Source organism: Lemur catta, chromosome 11 (genome assembly GCF_020740605.2).
Source record: "Lemur catta isolate mLemCat1 chromosome 11, mLemCat1.pri, whole genome shotgun sequence".
Classification (NCBI taxonomy): domain Eukaryota; kingdom Metazoa; phylum Chordata; class Mammalia; order Primates; family Lemuridae; genus Lemur; species Lemur catta.
Window position 1 is genome coordinate 21742383 of NC_059138.1, and position 12904 is coordinate 21755286.

A 12904-nucleotide genomic window follows, 5' to 3' on the forward strand; every position below is an offset into this window, starting at 1 on the left:
GGCACTCCTATGAGAATCTAATGCTGCCGCTGATCTGACAGGAGGCAGAGCTTATGTGGTGATGCTGGACCGAGGAGGAGTGGCTGTAAATACAGAAGAAACTTCTCTTGCTCACCTGCCACTCACCTGCCGCTGTGCAGCCCGTTCTTAACAGGCCACTGACTGGTATTGGTCCACTGCCCGGGGATTGGGGACTGCAGAGCTAGAGGACTCCAGAGGATCCCAGCCAGGAAAGGCAAATAAGACACAGTGAAGTGTCTTATCCTCAGGCACGCTGTGCAAGATGAGGCAGCAAGAAAAGGAAGGGGAAGGGAGTAGCCGAAGAGGCAATTCTCCTTTACTTTGCGACTTTGCTTGGGTTGGGCTTTGCTTTGAAGATTCACAGTCTTGAAGAAAATGGCAGCAGGAAGCTGAGGTGTCTATCAACAGTGTTTATATGCTCAAATCTAAAAGAAGTTATTTTTTGACACTTTGAAGTTTGGCTGAAAATTTTGCATATTCTTCTATGACAAGTAGTTGTATCTCTACTGGTATTATATTGTCTCTTGCAAAGAAACACTCAGACTGACTTATGGACACTTATAATTGTTCAATACTTCTGGATTTATCAGAAGAAAAATAAGCAAAAGGACTAGAAATTGAAACTAGAAGTCGTGGTTGCTTACACCACTATTCAAAACCACTATTTTACTTCCTTTCACACAGCTATACTTTCACAGACAAAGCATTACTGCTTTTAGCAAAAAGGTAAATATGGGGGGTTGAATTGTGTCCCCCTGCACAATGGGAAATTTATATGTTGAGGTCCTAACTCCCAATACCTCAGAATGTGACCTTATTTAGAGTAGTTACTTAAAAGATGGGGTCATTCTGGAGCAGCACCGGTCCCTACTCCACTCTGACTGGTGTCCTTCTGTAAAGGGGAAATCTGGACACAGAGATACACACACACACACACACACACACACACACACGGGCACACACACACACACAGGTAGGAGACCACGTGGAGATTGGAGTTACGCTTCCACGGCCAAGGAACTACCAGAATCTTGGAGAGAAGCCTAGAGCAGATCATTCTCTCAGGACTTCATAGGGTACAGAACCCTGCTCAGCCTTTGATTTTGTGATTTTAGTCTCCAGAACTATACAGACAATACATTTCTGTTGTTTAAGCCACTCAGTTTGTGGGATGTTGTAATACAGCCCCAGAAAACTAATACAATAGGCAAAAGTATTTTTGAATCTGTAAAATAAAGTCATATGTAATAAAGAGACTCCATTTTATTAAGAAGGGACTAATTCAAACAAGAGAAGAGACACAGAAACATGTGTTGCTAAGGTATACAGAAAAAAACCAGCAATGTCGATAAGGCAATCAGCCAGCAGATAACGCAAAGCACCTGAAATCCTTCTATTTTAGTTATACTTCTAAATGAATCCTGGATTAAGAAATCCAGTACATTCAGTCCTTTCTGTTTATTTCCAATAGACACAGATATATTTTTCCTTATTGACTATTTCCCATGCAAAGGTTCTATGATCCTTTTCAGGAATTTCTTCCTGGTGGTCATTTTGATTTAGATATTTCATAATCTACAATTTATACCTACTTCCTCCCCACAATAATTTGAGACAGTTAATGACGCTTTGTTCCTCTCCAGTCTGGAATGTCATAGCCATGTTGGTGGCTGGATCAATAACACAATGTTCATTAAACAATTCACATGGATCAATCTGACTCTCCTTGCTGTAAAACCATGTGATAATTATAGGAGATGTCTTGATATTGGATTTAATTCAAGTTTATTAAACCATTTATTAAAGCAAACAAAATCGGGGGATTCGGGCAGAGAAGGCAAGATGCTTGTAGCCTCCATATTTCCCGGTTCATGCAGCACCACTAGACTCCCATTCTTGTCACTGTCTTTGTTAGTGAGAAGCTACAGAGCCCCAGACCACAGCTGAACAACATTGATTATCCTTGTAGATAATCAATACATAAAGTTAGGATATAAAGGAGCTAGATTCTTAATATTATTAAGCCACTCCCCAACTATGTTTCAGGTCTTTGTAAGTGATACTACTATGTTCTTTACCTTGTGAATTCCCAAATTTCTTTTATCGATAAAGGATTAATTTAAAGATACTTGGCACCATGGGGGGAATGGGGGTAATACTGGCTGCATTTTCACTGGATTTCAGAGAAAATCATAAAGGCTATGTTTTTCTTGAGTCAATACACGAGCCTCTTCCAGTAAGTTCTTTCACAGCAGCTGGAGTTTAAAGAACCCAGATATGATTGTGTTACTTCCTACTCTGCTTGAAACATTTATAATTAGGAAGCATTAAAATAACACAGTTTAAACTGTCCCTTAAATCATGAGTTTTATTGAAGTGCACCTCTGAAGTTGAGCCTCCAGGCTTACTGAACTTGGGAAGAGATAGTTTTTACCTGACTTTTTAAATCTTGAAACCAAGCCTGGGCTAGAGATGATTGTCTAAATTCCCTTAGCATATCCCAAGAACCAAGCCTACTCACCTAAGATCACAGAGTCTGCCACTGTGCAGAGAAGATGCCCTTTCCTCCCAGGATAGCCAGCCCATGAAGCTCGCTGCCCTGTAGTAGATGAGAATATAATGTAGATCAGTGGTTTTTAACCCAGGGTCCCATTTTCATAACTAATGTTTTGTAATGCTTCCTTTACAATCCTGAAATGAAAGTCACAGATAATATAAATTATCTCTACATATAATTTCCAAAAATCAATATAATAACCTAAGGAGAAATAAAGGAAAAGCAATTTATTATAAAAAATAAGTCTTTCAATGTGTAAATGCCTGGGCATGTCTAGACTAGAAGATATAATGAAGCAGTCGGATACTTCTGTCTTGTTATAATGAAAAAGTTTGAATTTAAGGGAAGTAAGAAACTCTTCTGTACAAGAAATATGAGAAAATGAAAGAGGAGAAGGACAAGTGGAAATGAAAATATAAACTAGAATTAGGATATGTAATAACAGATCAGACTTATTTGTATGTGATAAGAGAAAGAGAGGAAATAACCATAATTGAAGTGTAGGTAATAGCTGAGACAAATTACAGATGGTTGAAAAGGAGAAAATGAGGAAGTATTATATTCATACAAATGAGTCTGGTCTTATTAGTACAATGTAAAGTAAATTCCTTTATTATGATATTGGAGAGATAGTGATAAAGTATCACACACAGAAAAACATATCTCCTGTCTTAAAATCCTACTGTGTCCAATCTTTGGCATTTAAAAAGACCTCGGATACTATATTCTTAGATAGGCAAAGAGGAACAAGGAAGATTGAAAAAGAAAACAGCACTAGAAGAGGTTTCTAAAAGGGTTGACAGGCTTCTGGGAACAGAATCAAAGTAAGATTGAAAACCAACAGATCATTAAAAATTACCTAATTTAATATCTATTTTTCACAGAATAACTTATTTTTATACACCATTAAAATATTTAAGTTGGAAATTATATAAAGTATTTTAAAACAACCCTTATTGTTAACATTCAATTATAGCTCTGTGTTTCTAAGTTTGTTAAAAGGAGTCTCAAATTCCATCTGACACATATTTGCATGTCACAGCAACAAATGCAAACTGAAAAAGGCATATTGAACCAGCAATTCAAATACTATGAGGGCACTGCTACTGGTGATGTGACATTCTGAAATAATGAACAAATCTTGCTTAGCTTCCAAATAAAACGAAGTATAATAGGCACTCATGGTAGATGATGAAATATCTTCTGTAGACTCTTAATTCCCAGAAGACAGGAGTTGTTTCCGTTAAGTGAAATCCTAAGGAACAGTTATATGAAATACAAACATAGATATGCTTCAAATGTTTCCAAATGAAAGATAGCACTTATTTCAACAATCTTTAGAAAGTTATTTTATTTATATAGTTGACTGGAGCATCATTTTGTATCTTCTTTTATTTGACTGGGTTGTGCCTGTTTAAAATGAGCTTCCTAAGACTAGAAAGACAAGAATGAAAAACAAGAAGAGTTTCAATGATATCTTCTCTCACTTTATTGCATTATAGTGGTCAGTTTAACAAGCAATTAAGAAAAGAGAACTAACATTGATGGGGGAATTTTTGAATATCCTATAGCCATTGTTCCTTTTTTAAAACATCTTCTGAGAAATGTAAAGCAACTTTGTTCTCATAAATGAAACTGCCACATGGTCTTTCTAGCAATAAGATCACTAACAACATGCTGAACTTTGTCCCACTTTTTTTCCAAAGGCATTTTAGAAAATAGTGACACTACATGTAGGTATTTTCCCACAAAGTACCAGGTGTCATTCTATGCCACACTGGGTGATTTAGTACTGCCTGGCATCACAGGTCTTGCCAAGAACCTTGACACTGTGGATTCTGTGGGGATTTCTCCAGACTAGAAACTACTCTGCTTGAGTGGAGGGAGTAATGTCCTGATGACCTTTTTCAAAATGCTTACCAATGTAACCTTTTCCTTACTCTGCATATGACAATCACAACACTGAAATTACTTTCTAAACAGTCTGTTGGTTGTCAATGGCTGATAACTTGAAAGTGGAAGAAACACCCAGCAAAGTTCCTGAGTTTATGTAAAGCACCTTCATATGCTGATTCTAGAGATTTCTCAGATTCAAGACGCACAATTTTCATTTGAAAAAGTTAGAAAGTTTGAATCAGAGAAATTAACGTCAGTTTAAAATGATTGAAAATCTGATCATTTTGTAGATCAGGGTACCAATTTTTGAAATTATTTAAAATATCAGAGGAGTACCACACCTGCAAACACCAGTCATCTAATTAAAATATTTTATTAGTATAGTGTTTGGTTGTAGTTATGGTCTGGTACACTGAGTCTATCTCTTCAACTGGAATAAAGACCTGAGGCACGGGTATGAATCTTAACTTTTGACTTTGTTCCTGTAAGCCAAAAGTGAACATTTTTTCTGATACTTTATCATCAGAGATGAGGCATAAGCTCACTTTTCCAGAGAATATTTAGGATTTGGTAGCTCAGATAAAGATGCTAATGAAGTTAGAGTTATAGGTTCATACATATAAAAGAGGTACCTTCATTCTGTTCCACAGTCTTGAACTACAGCCTTGTTCTCAGTCTTGCAAATAAGTTTCCTTGGCCATAAGGAGGAGCAGTTGGGACAATCAATGAAAAATTCACAATGCCTTTTGATGATATGATATCGAATACAAAGCTCTCCAATGATTACCTGTTCAAATTGAATCACACAGCATTTACAACTCATGATTTAGGATGAATTACCCTGCTAACATACAACAATAGATAATCTATTAGTCAGGTATCTTTATGAAATAGGTCTTGGTAACATTATAATATTTACTTGGAAACAAACTCAAATTAGTATTCATCATCTATTATTGTCTCTTCCTTAATTCCAGTAAATTGAAAAACTGATGCTGCAAGCACTTCCTCTTCCCTGCTCAAATGCTGTTGTTATACACTTGACCTCTTAGATACCCTGTAAGTTCCATAGCTTCAATCATCTTGTGCCAGTCTTATGTGATCATTATGAAAAAAATACACCTTTTACATCCCTCCATTTTTAGACTGGGAGCTCCTCAATAATCACACTAGAAACTTCTGGAGCATAAGAATTTCTTATCTTATTCATGGACATATTCCTGGGACCTAGCACATAGGCAGTAAGTAAATTTTTGTTTACTAAAGGGATGAGATCTTGTCTTACTCTTCAGAATAATTCTCAGTTTGGCATGATGTTTGGAATATAATAGATACTCAGTAAATATTATTTGAATGAGTTTACTGATAGTAAATTAGCACCCATGGTAATTATAAACTTTTTCTAACTTCATATTATACACGAATATGCCAAAAAGCAGTTTCCAGTTACATAATTGATCATTAGTTTCTAATTATATAACAGATACAATGCAATTAATTCTACTCTGTTTTACTTTTGCTTTGAAACTGATAATTTCTAAAACCTAAGTAGAATTATCAAGAATATTACTTAAAGGGAGTTTCTGTAATAAAACTATTGTCACCTCCCCACAAATGATTTATTAATAACAAAAGTAAATAGAATAACTATAACATTGGAAAACTAAATAACTCCTTAAGCCAGTGATCAAGACTAACATCAAACAGACATCGCATGCCTCTGGATGTGATACCTTGTGAAAGACACCAATTCTTTCACATGTTGTTAATATTTCTTCCTTAGCCCAATAGAAATGGAAAGTCATTCACTCAAGCCCATCCAGTAACTTCTAATGATTGCCTGGTATGTGCCAGGCACTGTGCTAGATGATGGCAAAACAAAAGGGAATATCTTTCTTGAGGAAATTCAGACAAATGGGAGATCAGACACTTAATCAGAATCATGTACTACAGGAGCAGGAGGATGGAACAATTAGTTGTCTGTGGGAGCTAGTTTCACAGAAGTGACGTCTGAGGTGGGTCTTGAAGGATGCAGTGAGAGTTTTCCAGGTGGAGGGGAAGGATATTTCCAGGCATGAGGAGTAGCATGTGCAAAAGAACAAAGCCTTGAAAAGTTCAATAGTTATTTCTAATTTTATGCCAGATGTAGTTCAGAGGCATTAAAACCTAGTTCAGCTACTTTAAAAAATTTGTATTGAGAAATATTACACATAATCATAATAGTGGATAAAACAAGTATCAGCTTACTGAATTGTTATAAAGCAAATATACATGTAATAATCATTGAGGTCAAAATCTACATAACGTCCAGCAACCCCAAAATCAGCACCCCTCCATCCAATACCACTTCCCAACCCTCTTCTTTCCCCAAAGGTAACCAGTATTTTATTATTTTAATAGTTGCCTTAGAGTTTATAGTATACATATTTACCTTATTACAGTCTACCTTCCAGTGATATACCACTTCACACATAGTATAAGACACTATTCTGATTTATTCATGTCTTTTCTACTTAGAAATGTATTTCTAAGCACTATATAGTTAAAATTTTAACAGATGCAAAACATACACAGAGAATTAGCACAATCACACGTGACAGCTCAATGATTTACCATAATAGAAACATATAACCATCACACAGCTATTGAAGTAGAACATCACCAACTGCCCAGAAGCATTCCTTGTGCCCTTTTCTAATCAATTACCACCACTTCCTTCCTCCCCAAAGATAACCACTGATTAGTGTTCTGGGATCATATAGTCTGCCTACATTTTGTGCCTGATTTCTTTCACTCCACGTTGCCTTTCTGAGATTTACCCATTGTTGTGTGTAGTTATAATTTTTTCATTTTCATTGATGGTATTCCATTATATAAACTTACCATAATTTATTTATCCATTCTGTTGATGGACATTTGAATTGTTATTAGTTTTTGTATATCATGAATAAAGATGCTATGGAGGTTCTTGTGCCTATCATTTGGTGTTTATGTGCATGCATTTCTGGTGTGATATACCCTAGGAATAAAACTGCTGGCTAAAAGATAGGGACATCTTCAAATTTAGTAGATAATGTCAGAACAATTTTCCAAAATGATTGTTCCCGTGTACACTCTCCCCAGCAATTTATGAGTGTTCCTATTGCTCCACGTCCTCTCAGTCGGAATTCCAAATCAGCATTGGAGTTGTCTTTTTAATTTTAGCCATTTTGATGGGTATGTAGTGGTATTGCATTTTGTCTTTAATTTGCATTTCTTTATTAATAAGGTTGAACATATTTTCATATTTTTTAACTTACAGAAAAGTTGCAACATATACAAAATAGAAGAGTATAAAGAACTTCCTGTACTTAGCACACAGCTTCAACAATTATCAATATTCTGCCATACATGTATTATCTATATATCTACCCATATGCACTCCCACTTTGTTACTTTTTACACTTTTTAGAGCTAAATTTATATTAATTGAAAAATGTTCGTAGAACAATTTTAACAAACTTATACACCCATGTAACCCACACCTCTATCATCCTCCCCAAGATTCCCTTGTGTCCCACACTCCCTCCCTATGCAGTTTAATTTTTACACTGTTGATTTCCCCAAAGGGTAAGAAATCAAGTGTGTTTGGGGTATAAAGCGTGTGAGTTGCGGGAGGGCCAGGTATAATAGTATTTTTTGAGTACTGTGGTATAGGTCCTGCTGGGTACTTTCTTCACTAACTGATTCCTCACAACTCTGAAAGAAATGTACAGTTGGGGAAATTGAGGCTCAAGAGAGGTTCTCACTTGCTTAGAGTCACAAAGCTTAGGTGATGGAGATAGGACTCTCAGATTTTTTTCTGACTTCCAAACATATGCTCTTTTTACTAATGCTTCTTGTTAAGATTTGGCTTATTCATCTATGCAATTTGGCAGTCAAAAGGGGTTTTGACCTAGGGAGCAACATCGGAGTTGTTGGGATTATAATTTTATCGACAACGTGGAATATTGGAGTGAGGAAGAGATTGGTGTTAGGGAGACCACAGAAGTGGTTATTGCAGTGGTTCAGAAATGAAGTTTGGGATTAGAAGATTGACGGTGCATATGGAGAAAGGAAATTATTTCCTAGACCTTTCTTAGTTATAACCAATAGCTTATGGTTCTAGGTTATATATTGGGGATAGGCAAGAGGAGAAACCTTGTACACAGGTAATTTTCATTACTTTGCATCTTTGCCTATGCTGCTCTCTCTGACTCCAAGGCTTCTACCTTCAGCGTCTGAATGGATAGTGTTATTAAAATTTGGAAGAGGAAGAACAAGTTAGGTGAGAACATAAATTTAGTTTTGGTCCTGCCAATTTTGAGACCCCTTGAGAAATTCAGATAGTCTGTCTTAAGGGCAGTTAGAAACATAACTTAGAGGTCCCAGAAACTAGGCTGACCAGGACATAAAATTTAAGAATCATTAGAATATATGTAACTTGAAGCACAGACTCTGGACTCAGAGATCTAGTTTTAAATCCTAGCTCAGACACTAATTGTCTTCTTCTTGGTAAAATGGGATGGTGTCTAACCTACGATCTTTGTAAGGATTCAGTGAAAAAATATACAGCACTTAGCATGTTGTCTTAGTTTGGCAAGTGACAAAATTATCATTAGTTATTATTATTAGATTACAATACAGACTTACTTGTTTAAAAAGCCCACTAAAATAAAAACCATTATTTTTTTCGTGGAATTCACTTACTGGCTATATGAAATATTTTTGAATGAAAGACCTGTAAGGTATAGGTTGGTGCCCACACAACAGTATGGTGCTTTCATGATTATGTCACTTGGCCAGCAAGACCTAAGTGTGCCTTTAGCACTGAGAATGATGGAAGATACAAGCCCATGTCAGAGGTTCTCCAGCAGGCAGCTTATCTCCAGGGCAGCAACCCAGTTACAGCCTACTTCCTACCCTCCTTAAAACAAGCATTTTAGGGAAAGCATTATCTTCTTTTTTCATTTTATGTTGTTTGCACAATATTATGTGTTAAGCTGTATATAATTGATAATAGATCAACAGTTTAATATTTGTCCTTCTAAATCAAATTGTTCATGACCCTTTCTGAACTCTCAGCCCCTATCTTGGCCCTTAATTTTTCTAAATAATTTTGGATTTAATCATGTGTTGTACAATGCCACAACATAATCGAAGCTAGCAAACCATGGACCAGAGTATATAGGTCCTATATAAACTATAATTATTTCTACTTGATGTCAGGTCTTATGCTGTGTTTAGTGAAATCTGTTTAAAACAGATGAAAACTAGGAATAGATCTTACAGAAAGCAACATGATGAGAAAAACAAGTCCAGTGAGAAAAGTTACAGAATTACCAAAGTTTAATCATAGAAGGCCACCAAACTGACCCAGTCAGTTTAAGAATATAAACTGTTTAAGAATATGTAACTGTTTTCTTGTTTTGCTGTTCTTAAAGGCGTCACCATGCATGAGAAAAAAAATCAGCAACTTTGATGAGCTAGTATCATTCTTGAAATAATTATATATTGTGCTAGATTGTATTAAAAAGTCATCACACTAATTCCTCCCATTCCTGTATGCATATCCCTTTGCAATGTGATTTTGCTGCTCCTCCCAGCAAGAGAGGAGTTTTAATCCACATTTCTGAATCTGTGCTGGTCTTTTGACTTGATTCGACCTATAAGATGTGGTGGAAATGATGTCATGTAACTTCTGAGCTTAAGGCCTCAAGAGGTCTTACAGCTTCCACTCTTTACTGGCTTGGCACACTTCCACCAGATGAGGAAGCCCAGGCTAGTCTCCTTGAGGATGAGAAGCTACAGGACAGAGGTCCAGCCCAGAGGCAACACCAACTTCCAGTCATATGAATACACCTAGTCGAGCCAACAGGTGACTGTAGAAGCTGCATGATTGACACCAGACAAGGCCAGCCCAGATTACTGATCTACAGAAATGAGAGCACATACAATGGCTTTAAGCCACTTATTCTGGCTGGTTTGTTATAGAGCAGTAATATACTTTATATGCATACATATATATGTGTCTGTGCTATGTTCTTACCTTGAGGATAAGAGAATTTTAAACTATAAAATGGACTTAGGTTAAGCATTAAGATGTGCTTCTAGGCTCTTAAGAATCAGAAAGTAATGCTTTAATGTGTTATCTAGGTTGCTGCAGTGAAAGACGAAAGAAATTTTTCTGGGATGGTTTGTGTGCATTGTTTTCAGAGGTAAGATAGGGTGATAATTCTAGATGATGTCCAAAGTCCCTTTAAACTCTAGAGGCCTGTGAAATTTCAATTAAATTCTTGTGATTTAGCAACTCCCTCTTCCACTTCATGAACTTGTACACAGCATTTTAATATGTAATACCTTTCACAACTGGCAAGCTCTGCTGGCTCATCTTTCACATACAATGTGATCCTAAACAGCTATGGTATGGTGAAGGCAACAAAGTATAGGCAATACAGCATGATGGCTAAGTTCATGAGTTCCAGAGCCAAATCGCGTGGGTTCAAACGCTGGCTCAGCTGCCTATCAGCTGTAATCTTGGTAAGTTATCTAACCTCTTTGCCTCAGTTTTCCCACCTATAGAATGGAAGGATAGCAAAACCTCTTTGGACTGTTAATAGGATTAAACGAGTTAATAGTTTAGCTTATAACATATTAACTACTCAATACATGTCAAATATTAGTATTGTTATTATAGTAGGGAGTAACTGGACCCAGTTCTAGTATGACCGACCTAGGGCCTATCATTTAATCTCTCTGGGTCTGTTTTCCCATCTATAACATAAGGTTGACTAGACCTCCATGGTTTATTTTTATCTTTAAAATTCTGTTATTTGGTATTTAATACTTGTTTTACTGACATGCACACTTCAGTCTTGTCTCTAATTCTAGTTGTCTAGACAATCTAGCAAGCAATTCTGAGGACCCTCTAGTACTGACCACTTTGAACTGGAGTATAAATAACACTACATTTACTCACAAAACGTTAAAGTTTTTTTTTGCTCACACCTGGTCAGCAAACAACTCTCACATATCAGAAGCAAAGCCTTTTCAGGTTTATGGAAATTAAGAACTGGATATTCTTTTTTCAACCTGTGATAAATATTCTTATTATCTAAAAGTAGAAGATCTTCTGCAAATGAAGAAAGTATTTCACTTCAAATTTTACTACTCAATGATCTCCAATGCTGTCATTACCTTTCCTTTCAGTCCTTTTTCACTGCATTTTTTGAGTGACATTCATAATGTATTTAATTTTGTGCTTTGTTATTATTCTATACCATTTTCACAGTATTATAGCCTTTTTGACTTTTAAAATTAGGTTTTCCTCTTGAAGCTTTTGTGTTTAACTTACAAATTTTGCAAAGTATACAAAAGCATAAAGAAAATAAAAATCATGTGTAATTCCACTGCTGTGGCCCCTTGTTAGCAAGTGTCATATTTCAAAAATAGTTTAAAATTTTTGTTACTTAAGCATATTCCATACAACTGTTAAACAAAATGTGATTTTCATTGTCTACATAACGAAGACCATCATATTGAAGTATCATAATTTATTTTATGTTGATTTATAAACTGGCATTTCATTATACTTCAGTTTGATGTTGGGTGATGCTTCTTGACAATGGGCCAGATAATACAATCACGCATATTACTCATGTGACTGGTTAGTGTAAATTTTTCTATCCCTTTCTTGTCACCCTCCATAATCAAGCTGCTACAGCCCCCCAAGACCTATGTAAATGCTCCATTCAACGTTTTCACAGTAACAAATTTATCACTTTACAAACTTTCCTTTGGATTTTGAAAACGGATTTTGGTGACTCGGAGTTTCTCTTCCAAAGCACACGGAGCCTCTCCCCTAAACTTATTTTTTTCAGGACCCTACAAGCTGGCAGCTTAAGTTAGACAACTGCGAAGATTTTCGGTGAATCTTGGGGAGACGGAGATAAGGCGAATCGGCTTTCTTCGCTCTTAAAATCTCCTGACCGACAGTGGACACATAATTGCTTGACATTACCAAGAGCAAGAATTCCGTTTCAGGAGTTGGGGAAAAGGCAGCGGAGAAGGCTCCCCTGCCCCCAAGACGCAGCCCTGTTGCAGAATTTGACAGACGACTGTGATCTTCGGGGATTTTCCAAGCAGGACGCGTGCGCCGAAGAGGAGGGAAAGTGCGTACAGCCCACGTGACCCAACTTCACTTTCAGGTCTCAAGAGCTTAAGCGCTGCTGGAATCAACGCCGATCTGCTACCAATAGATTGTTTTCTTCCCAAAGGCTTGATAAAGACTCCCCGAGTTCAGGGAGGCACACTTCGAAACTGTTGGCTTGAAAAACAAAGTTCGACTTTTGCCACTTATGAATGCTCGGACAGCCTTTTCGGGTTCACCACTACTTACGGCTCATAGATCTG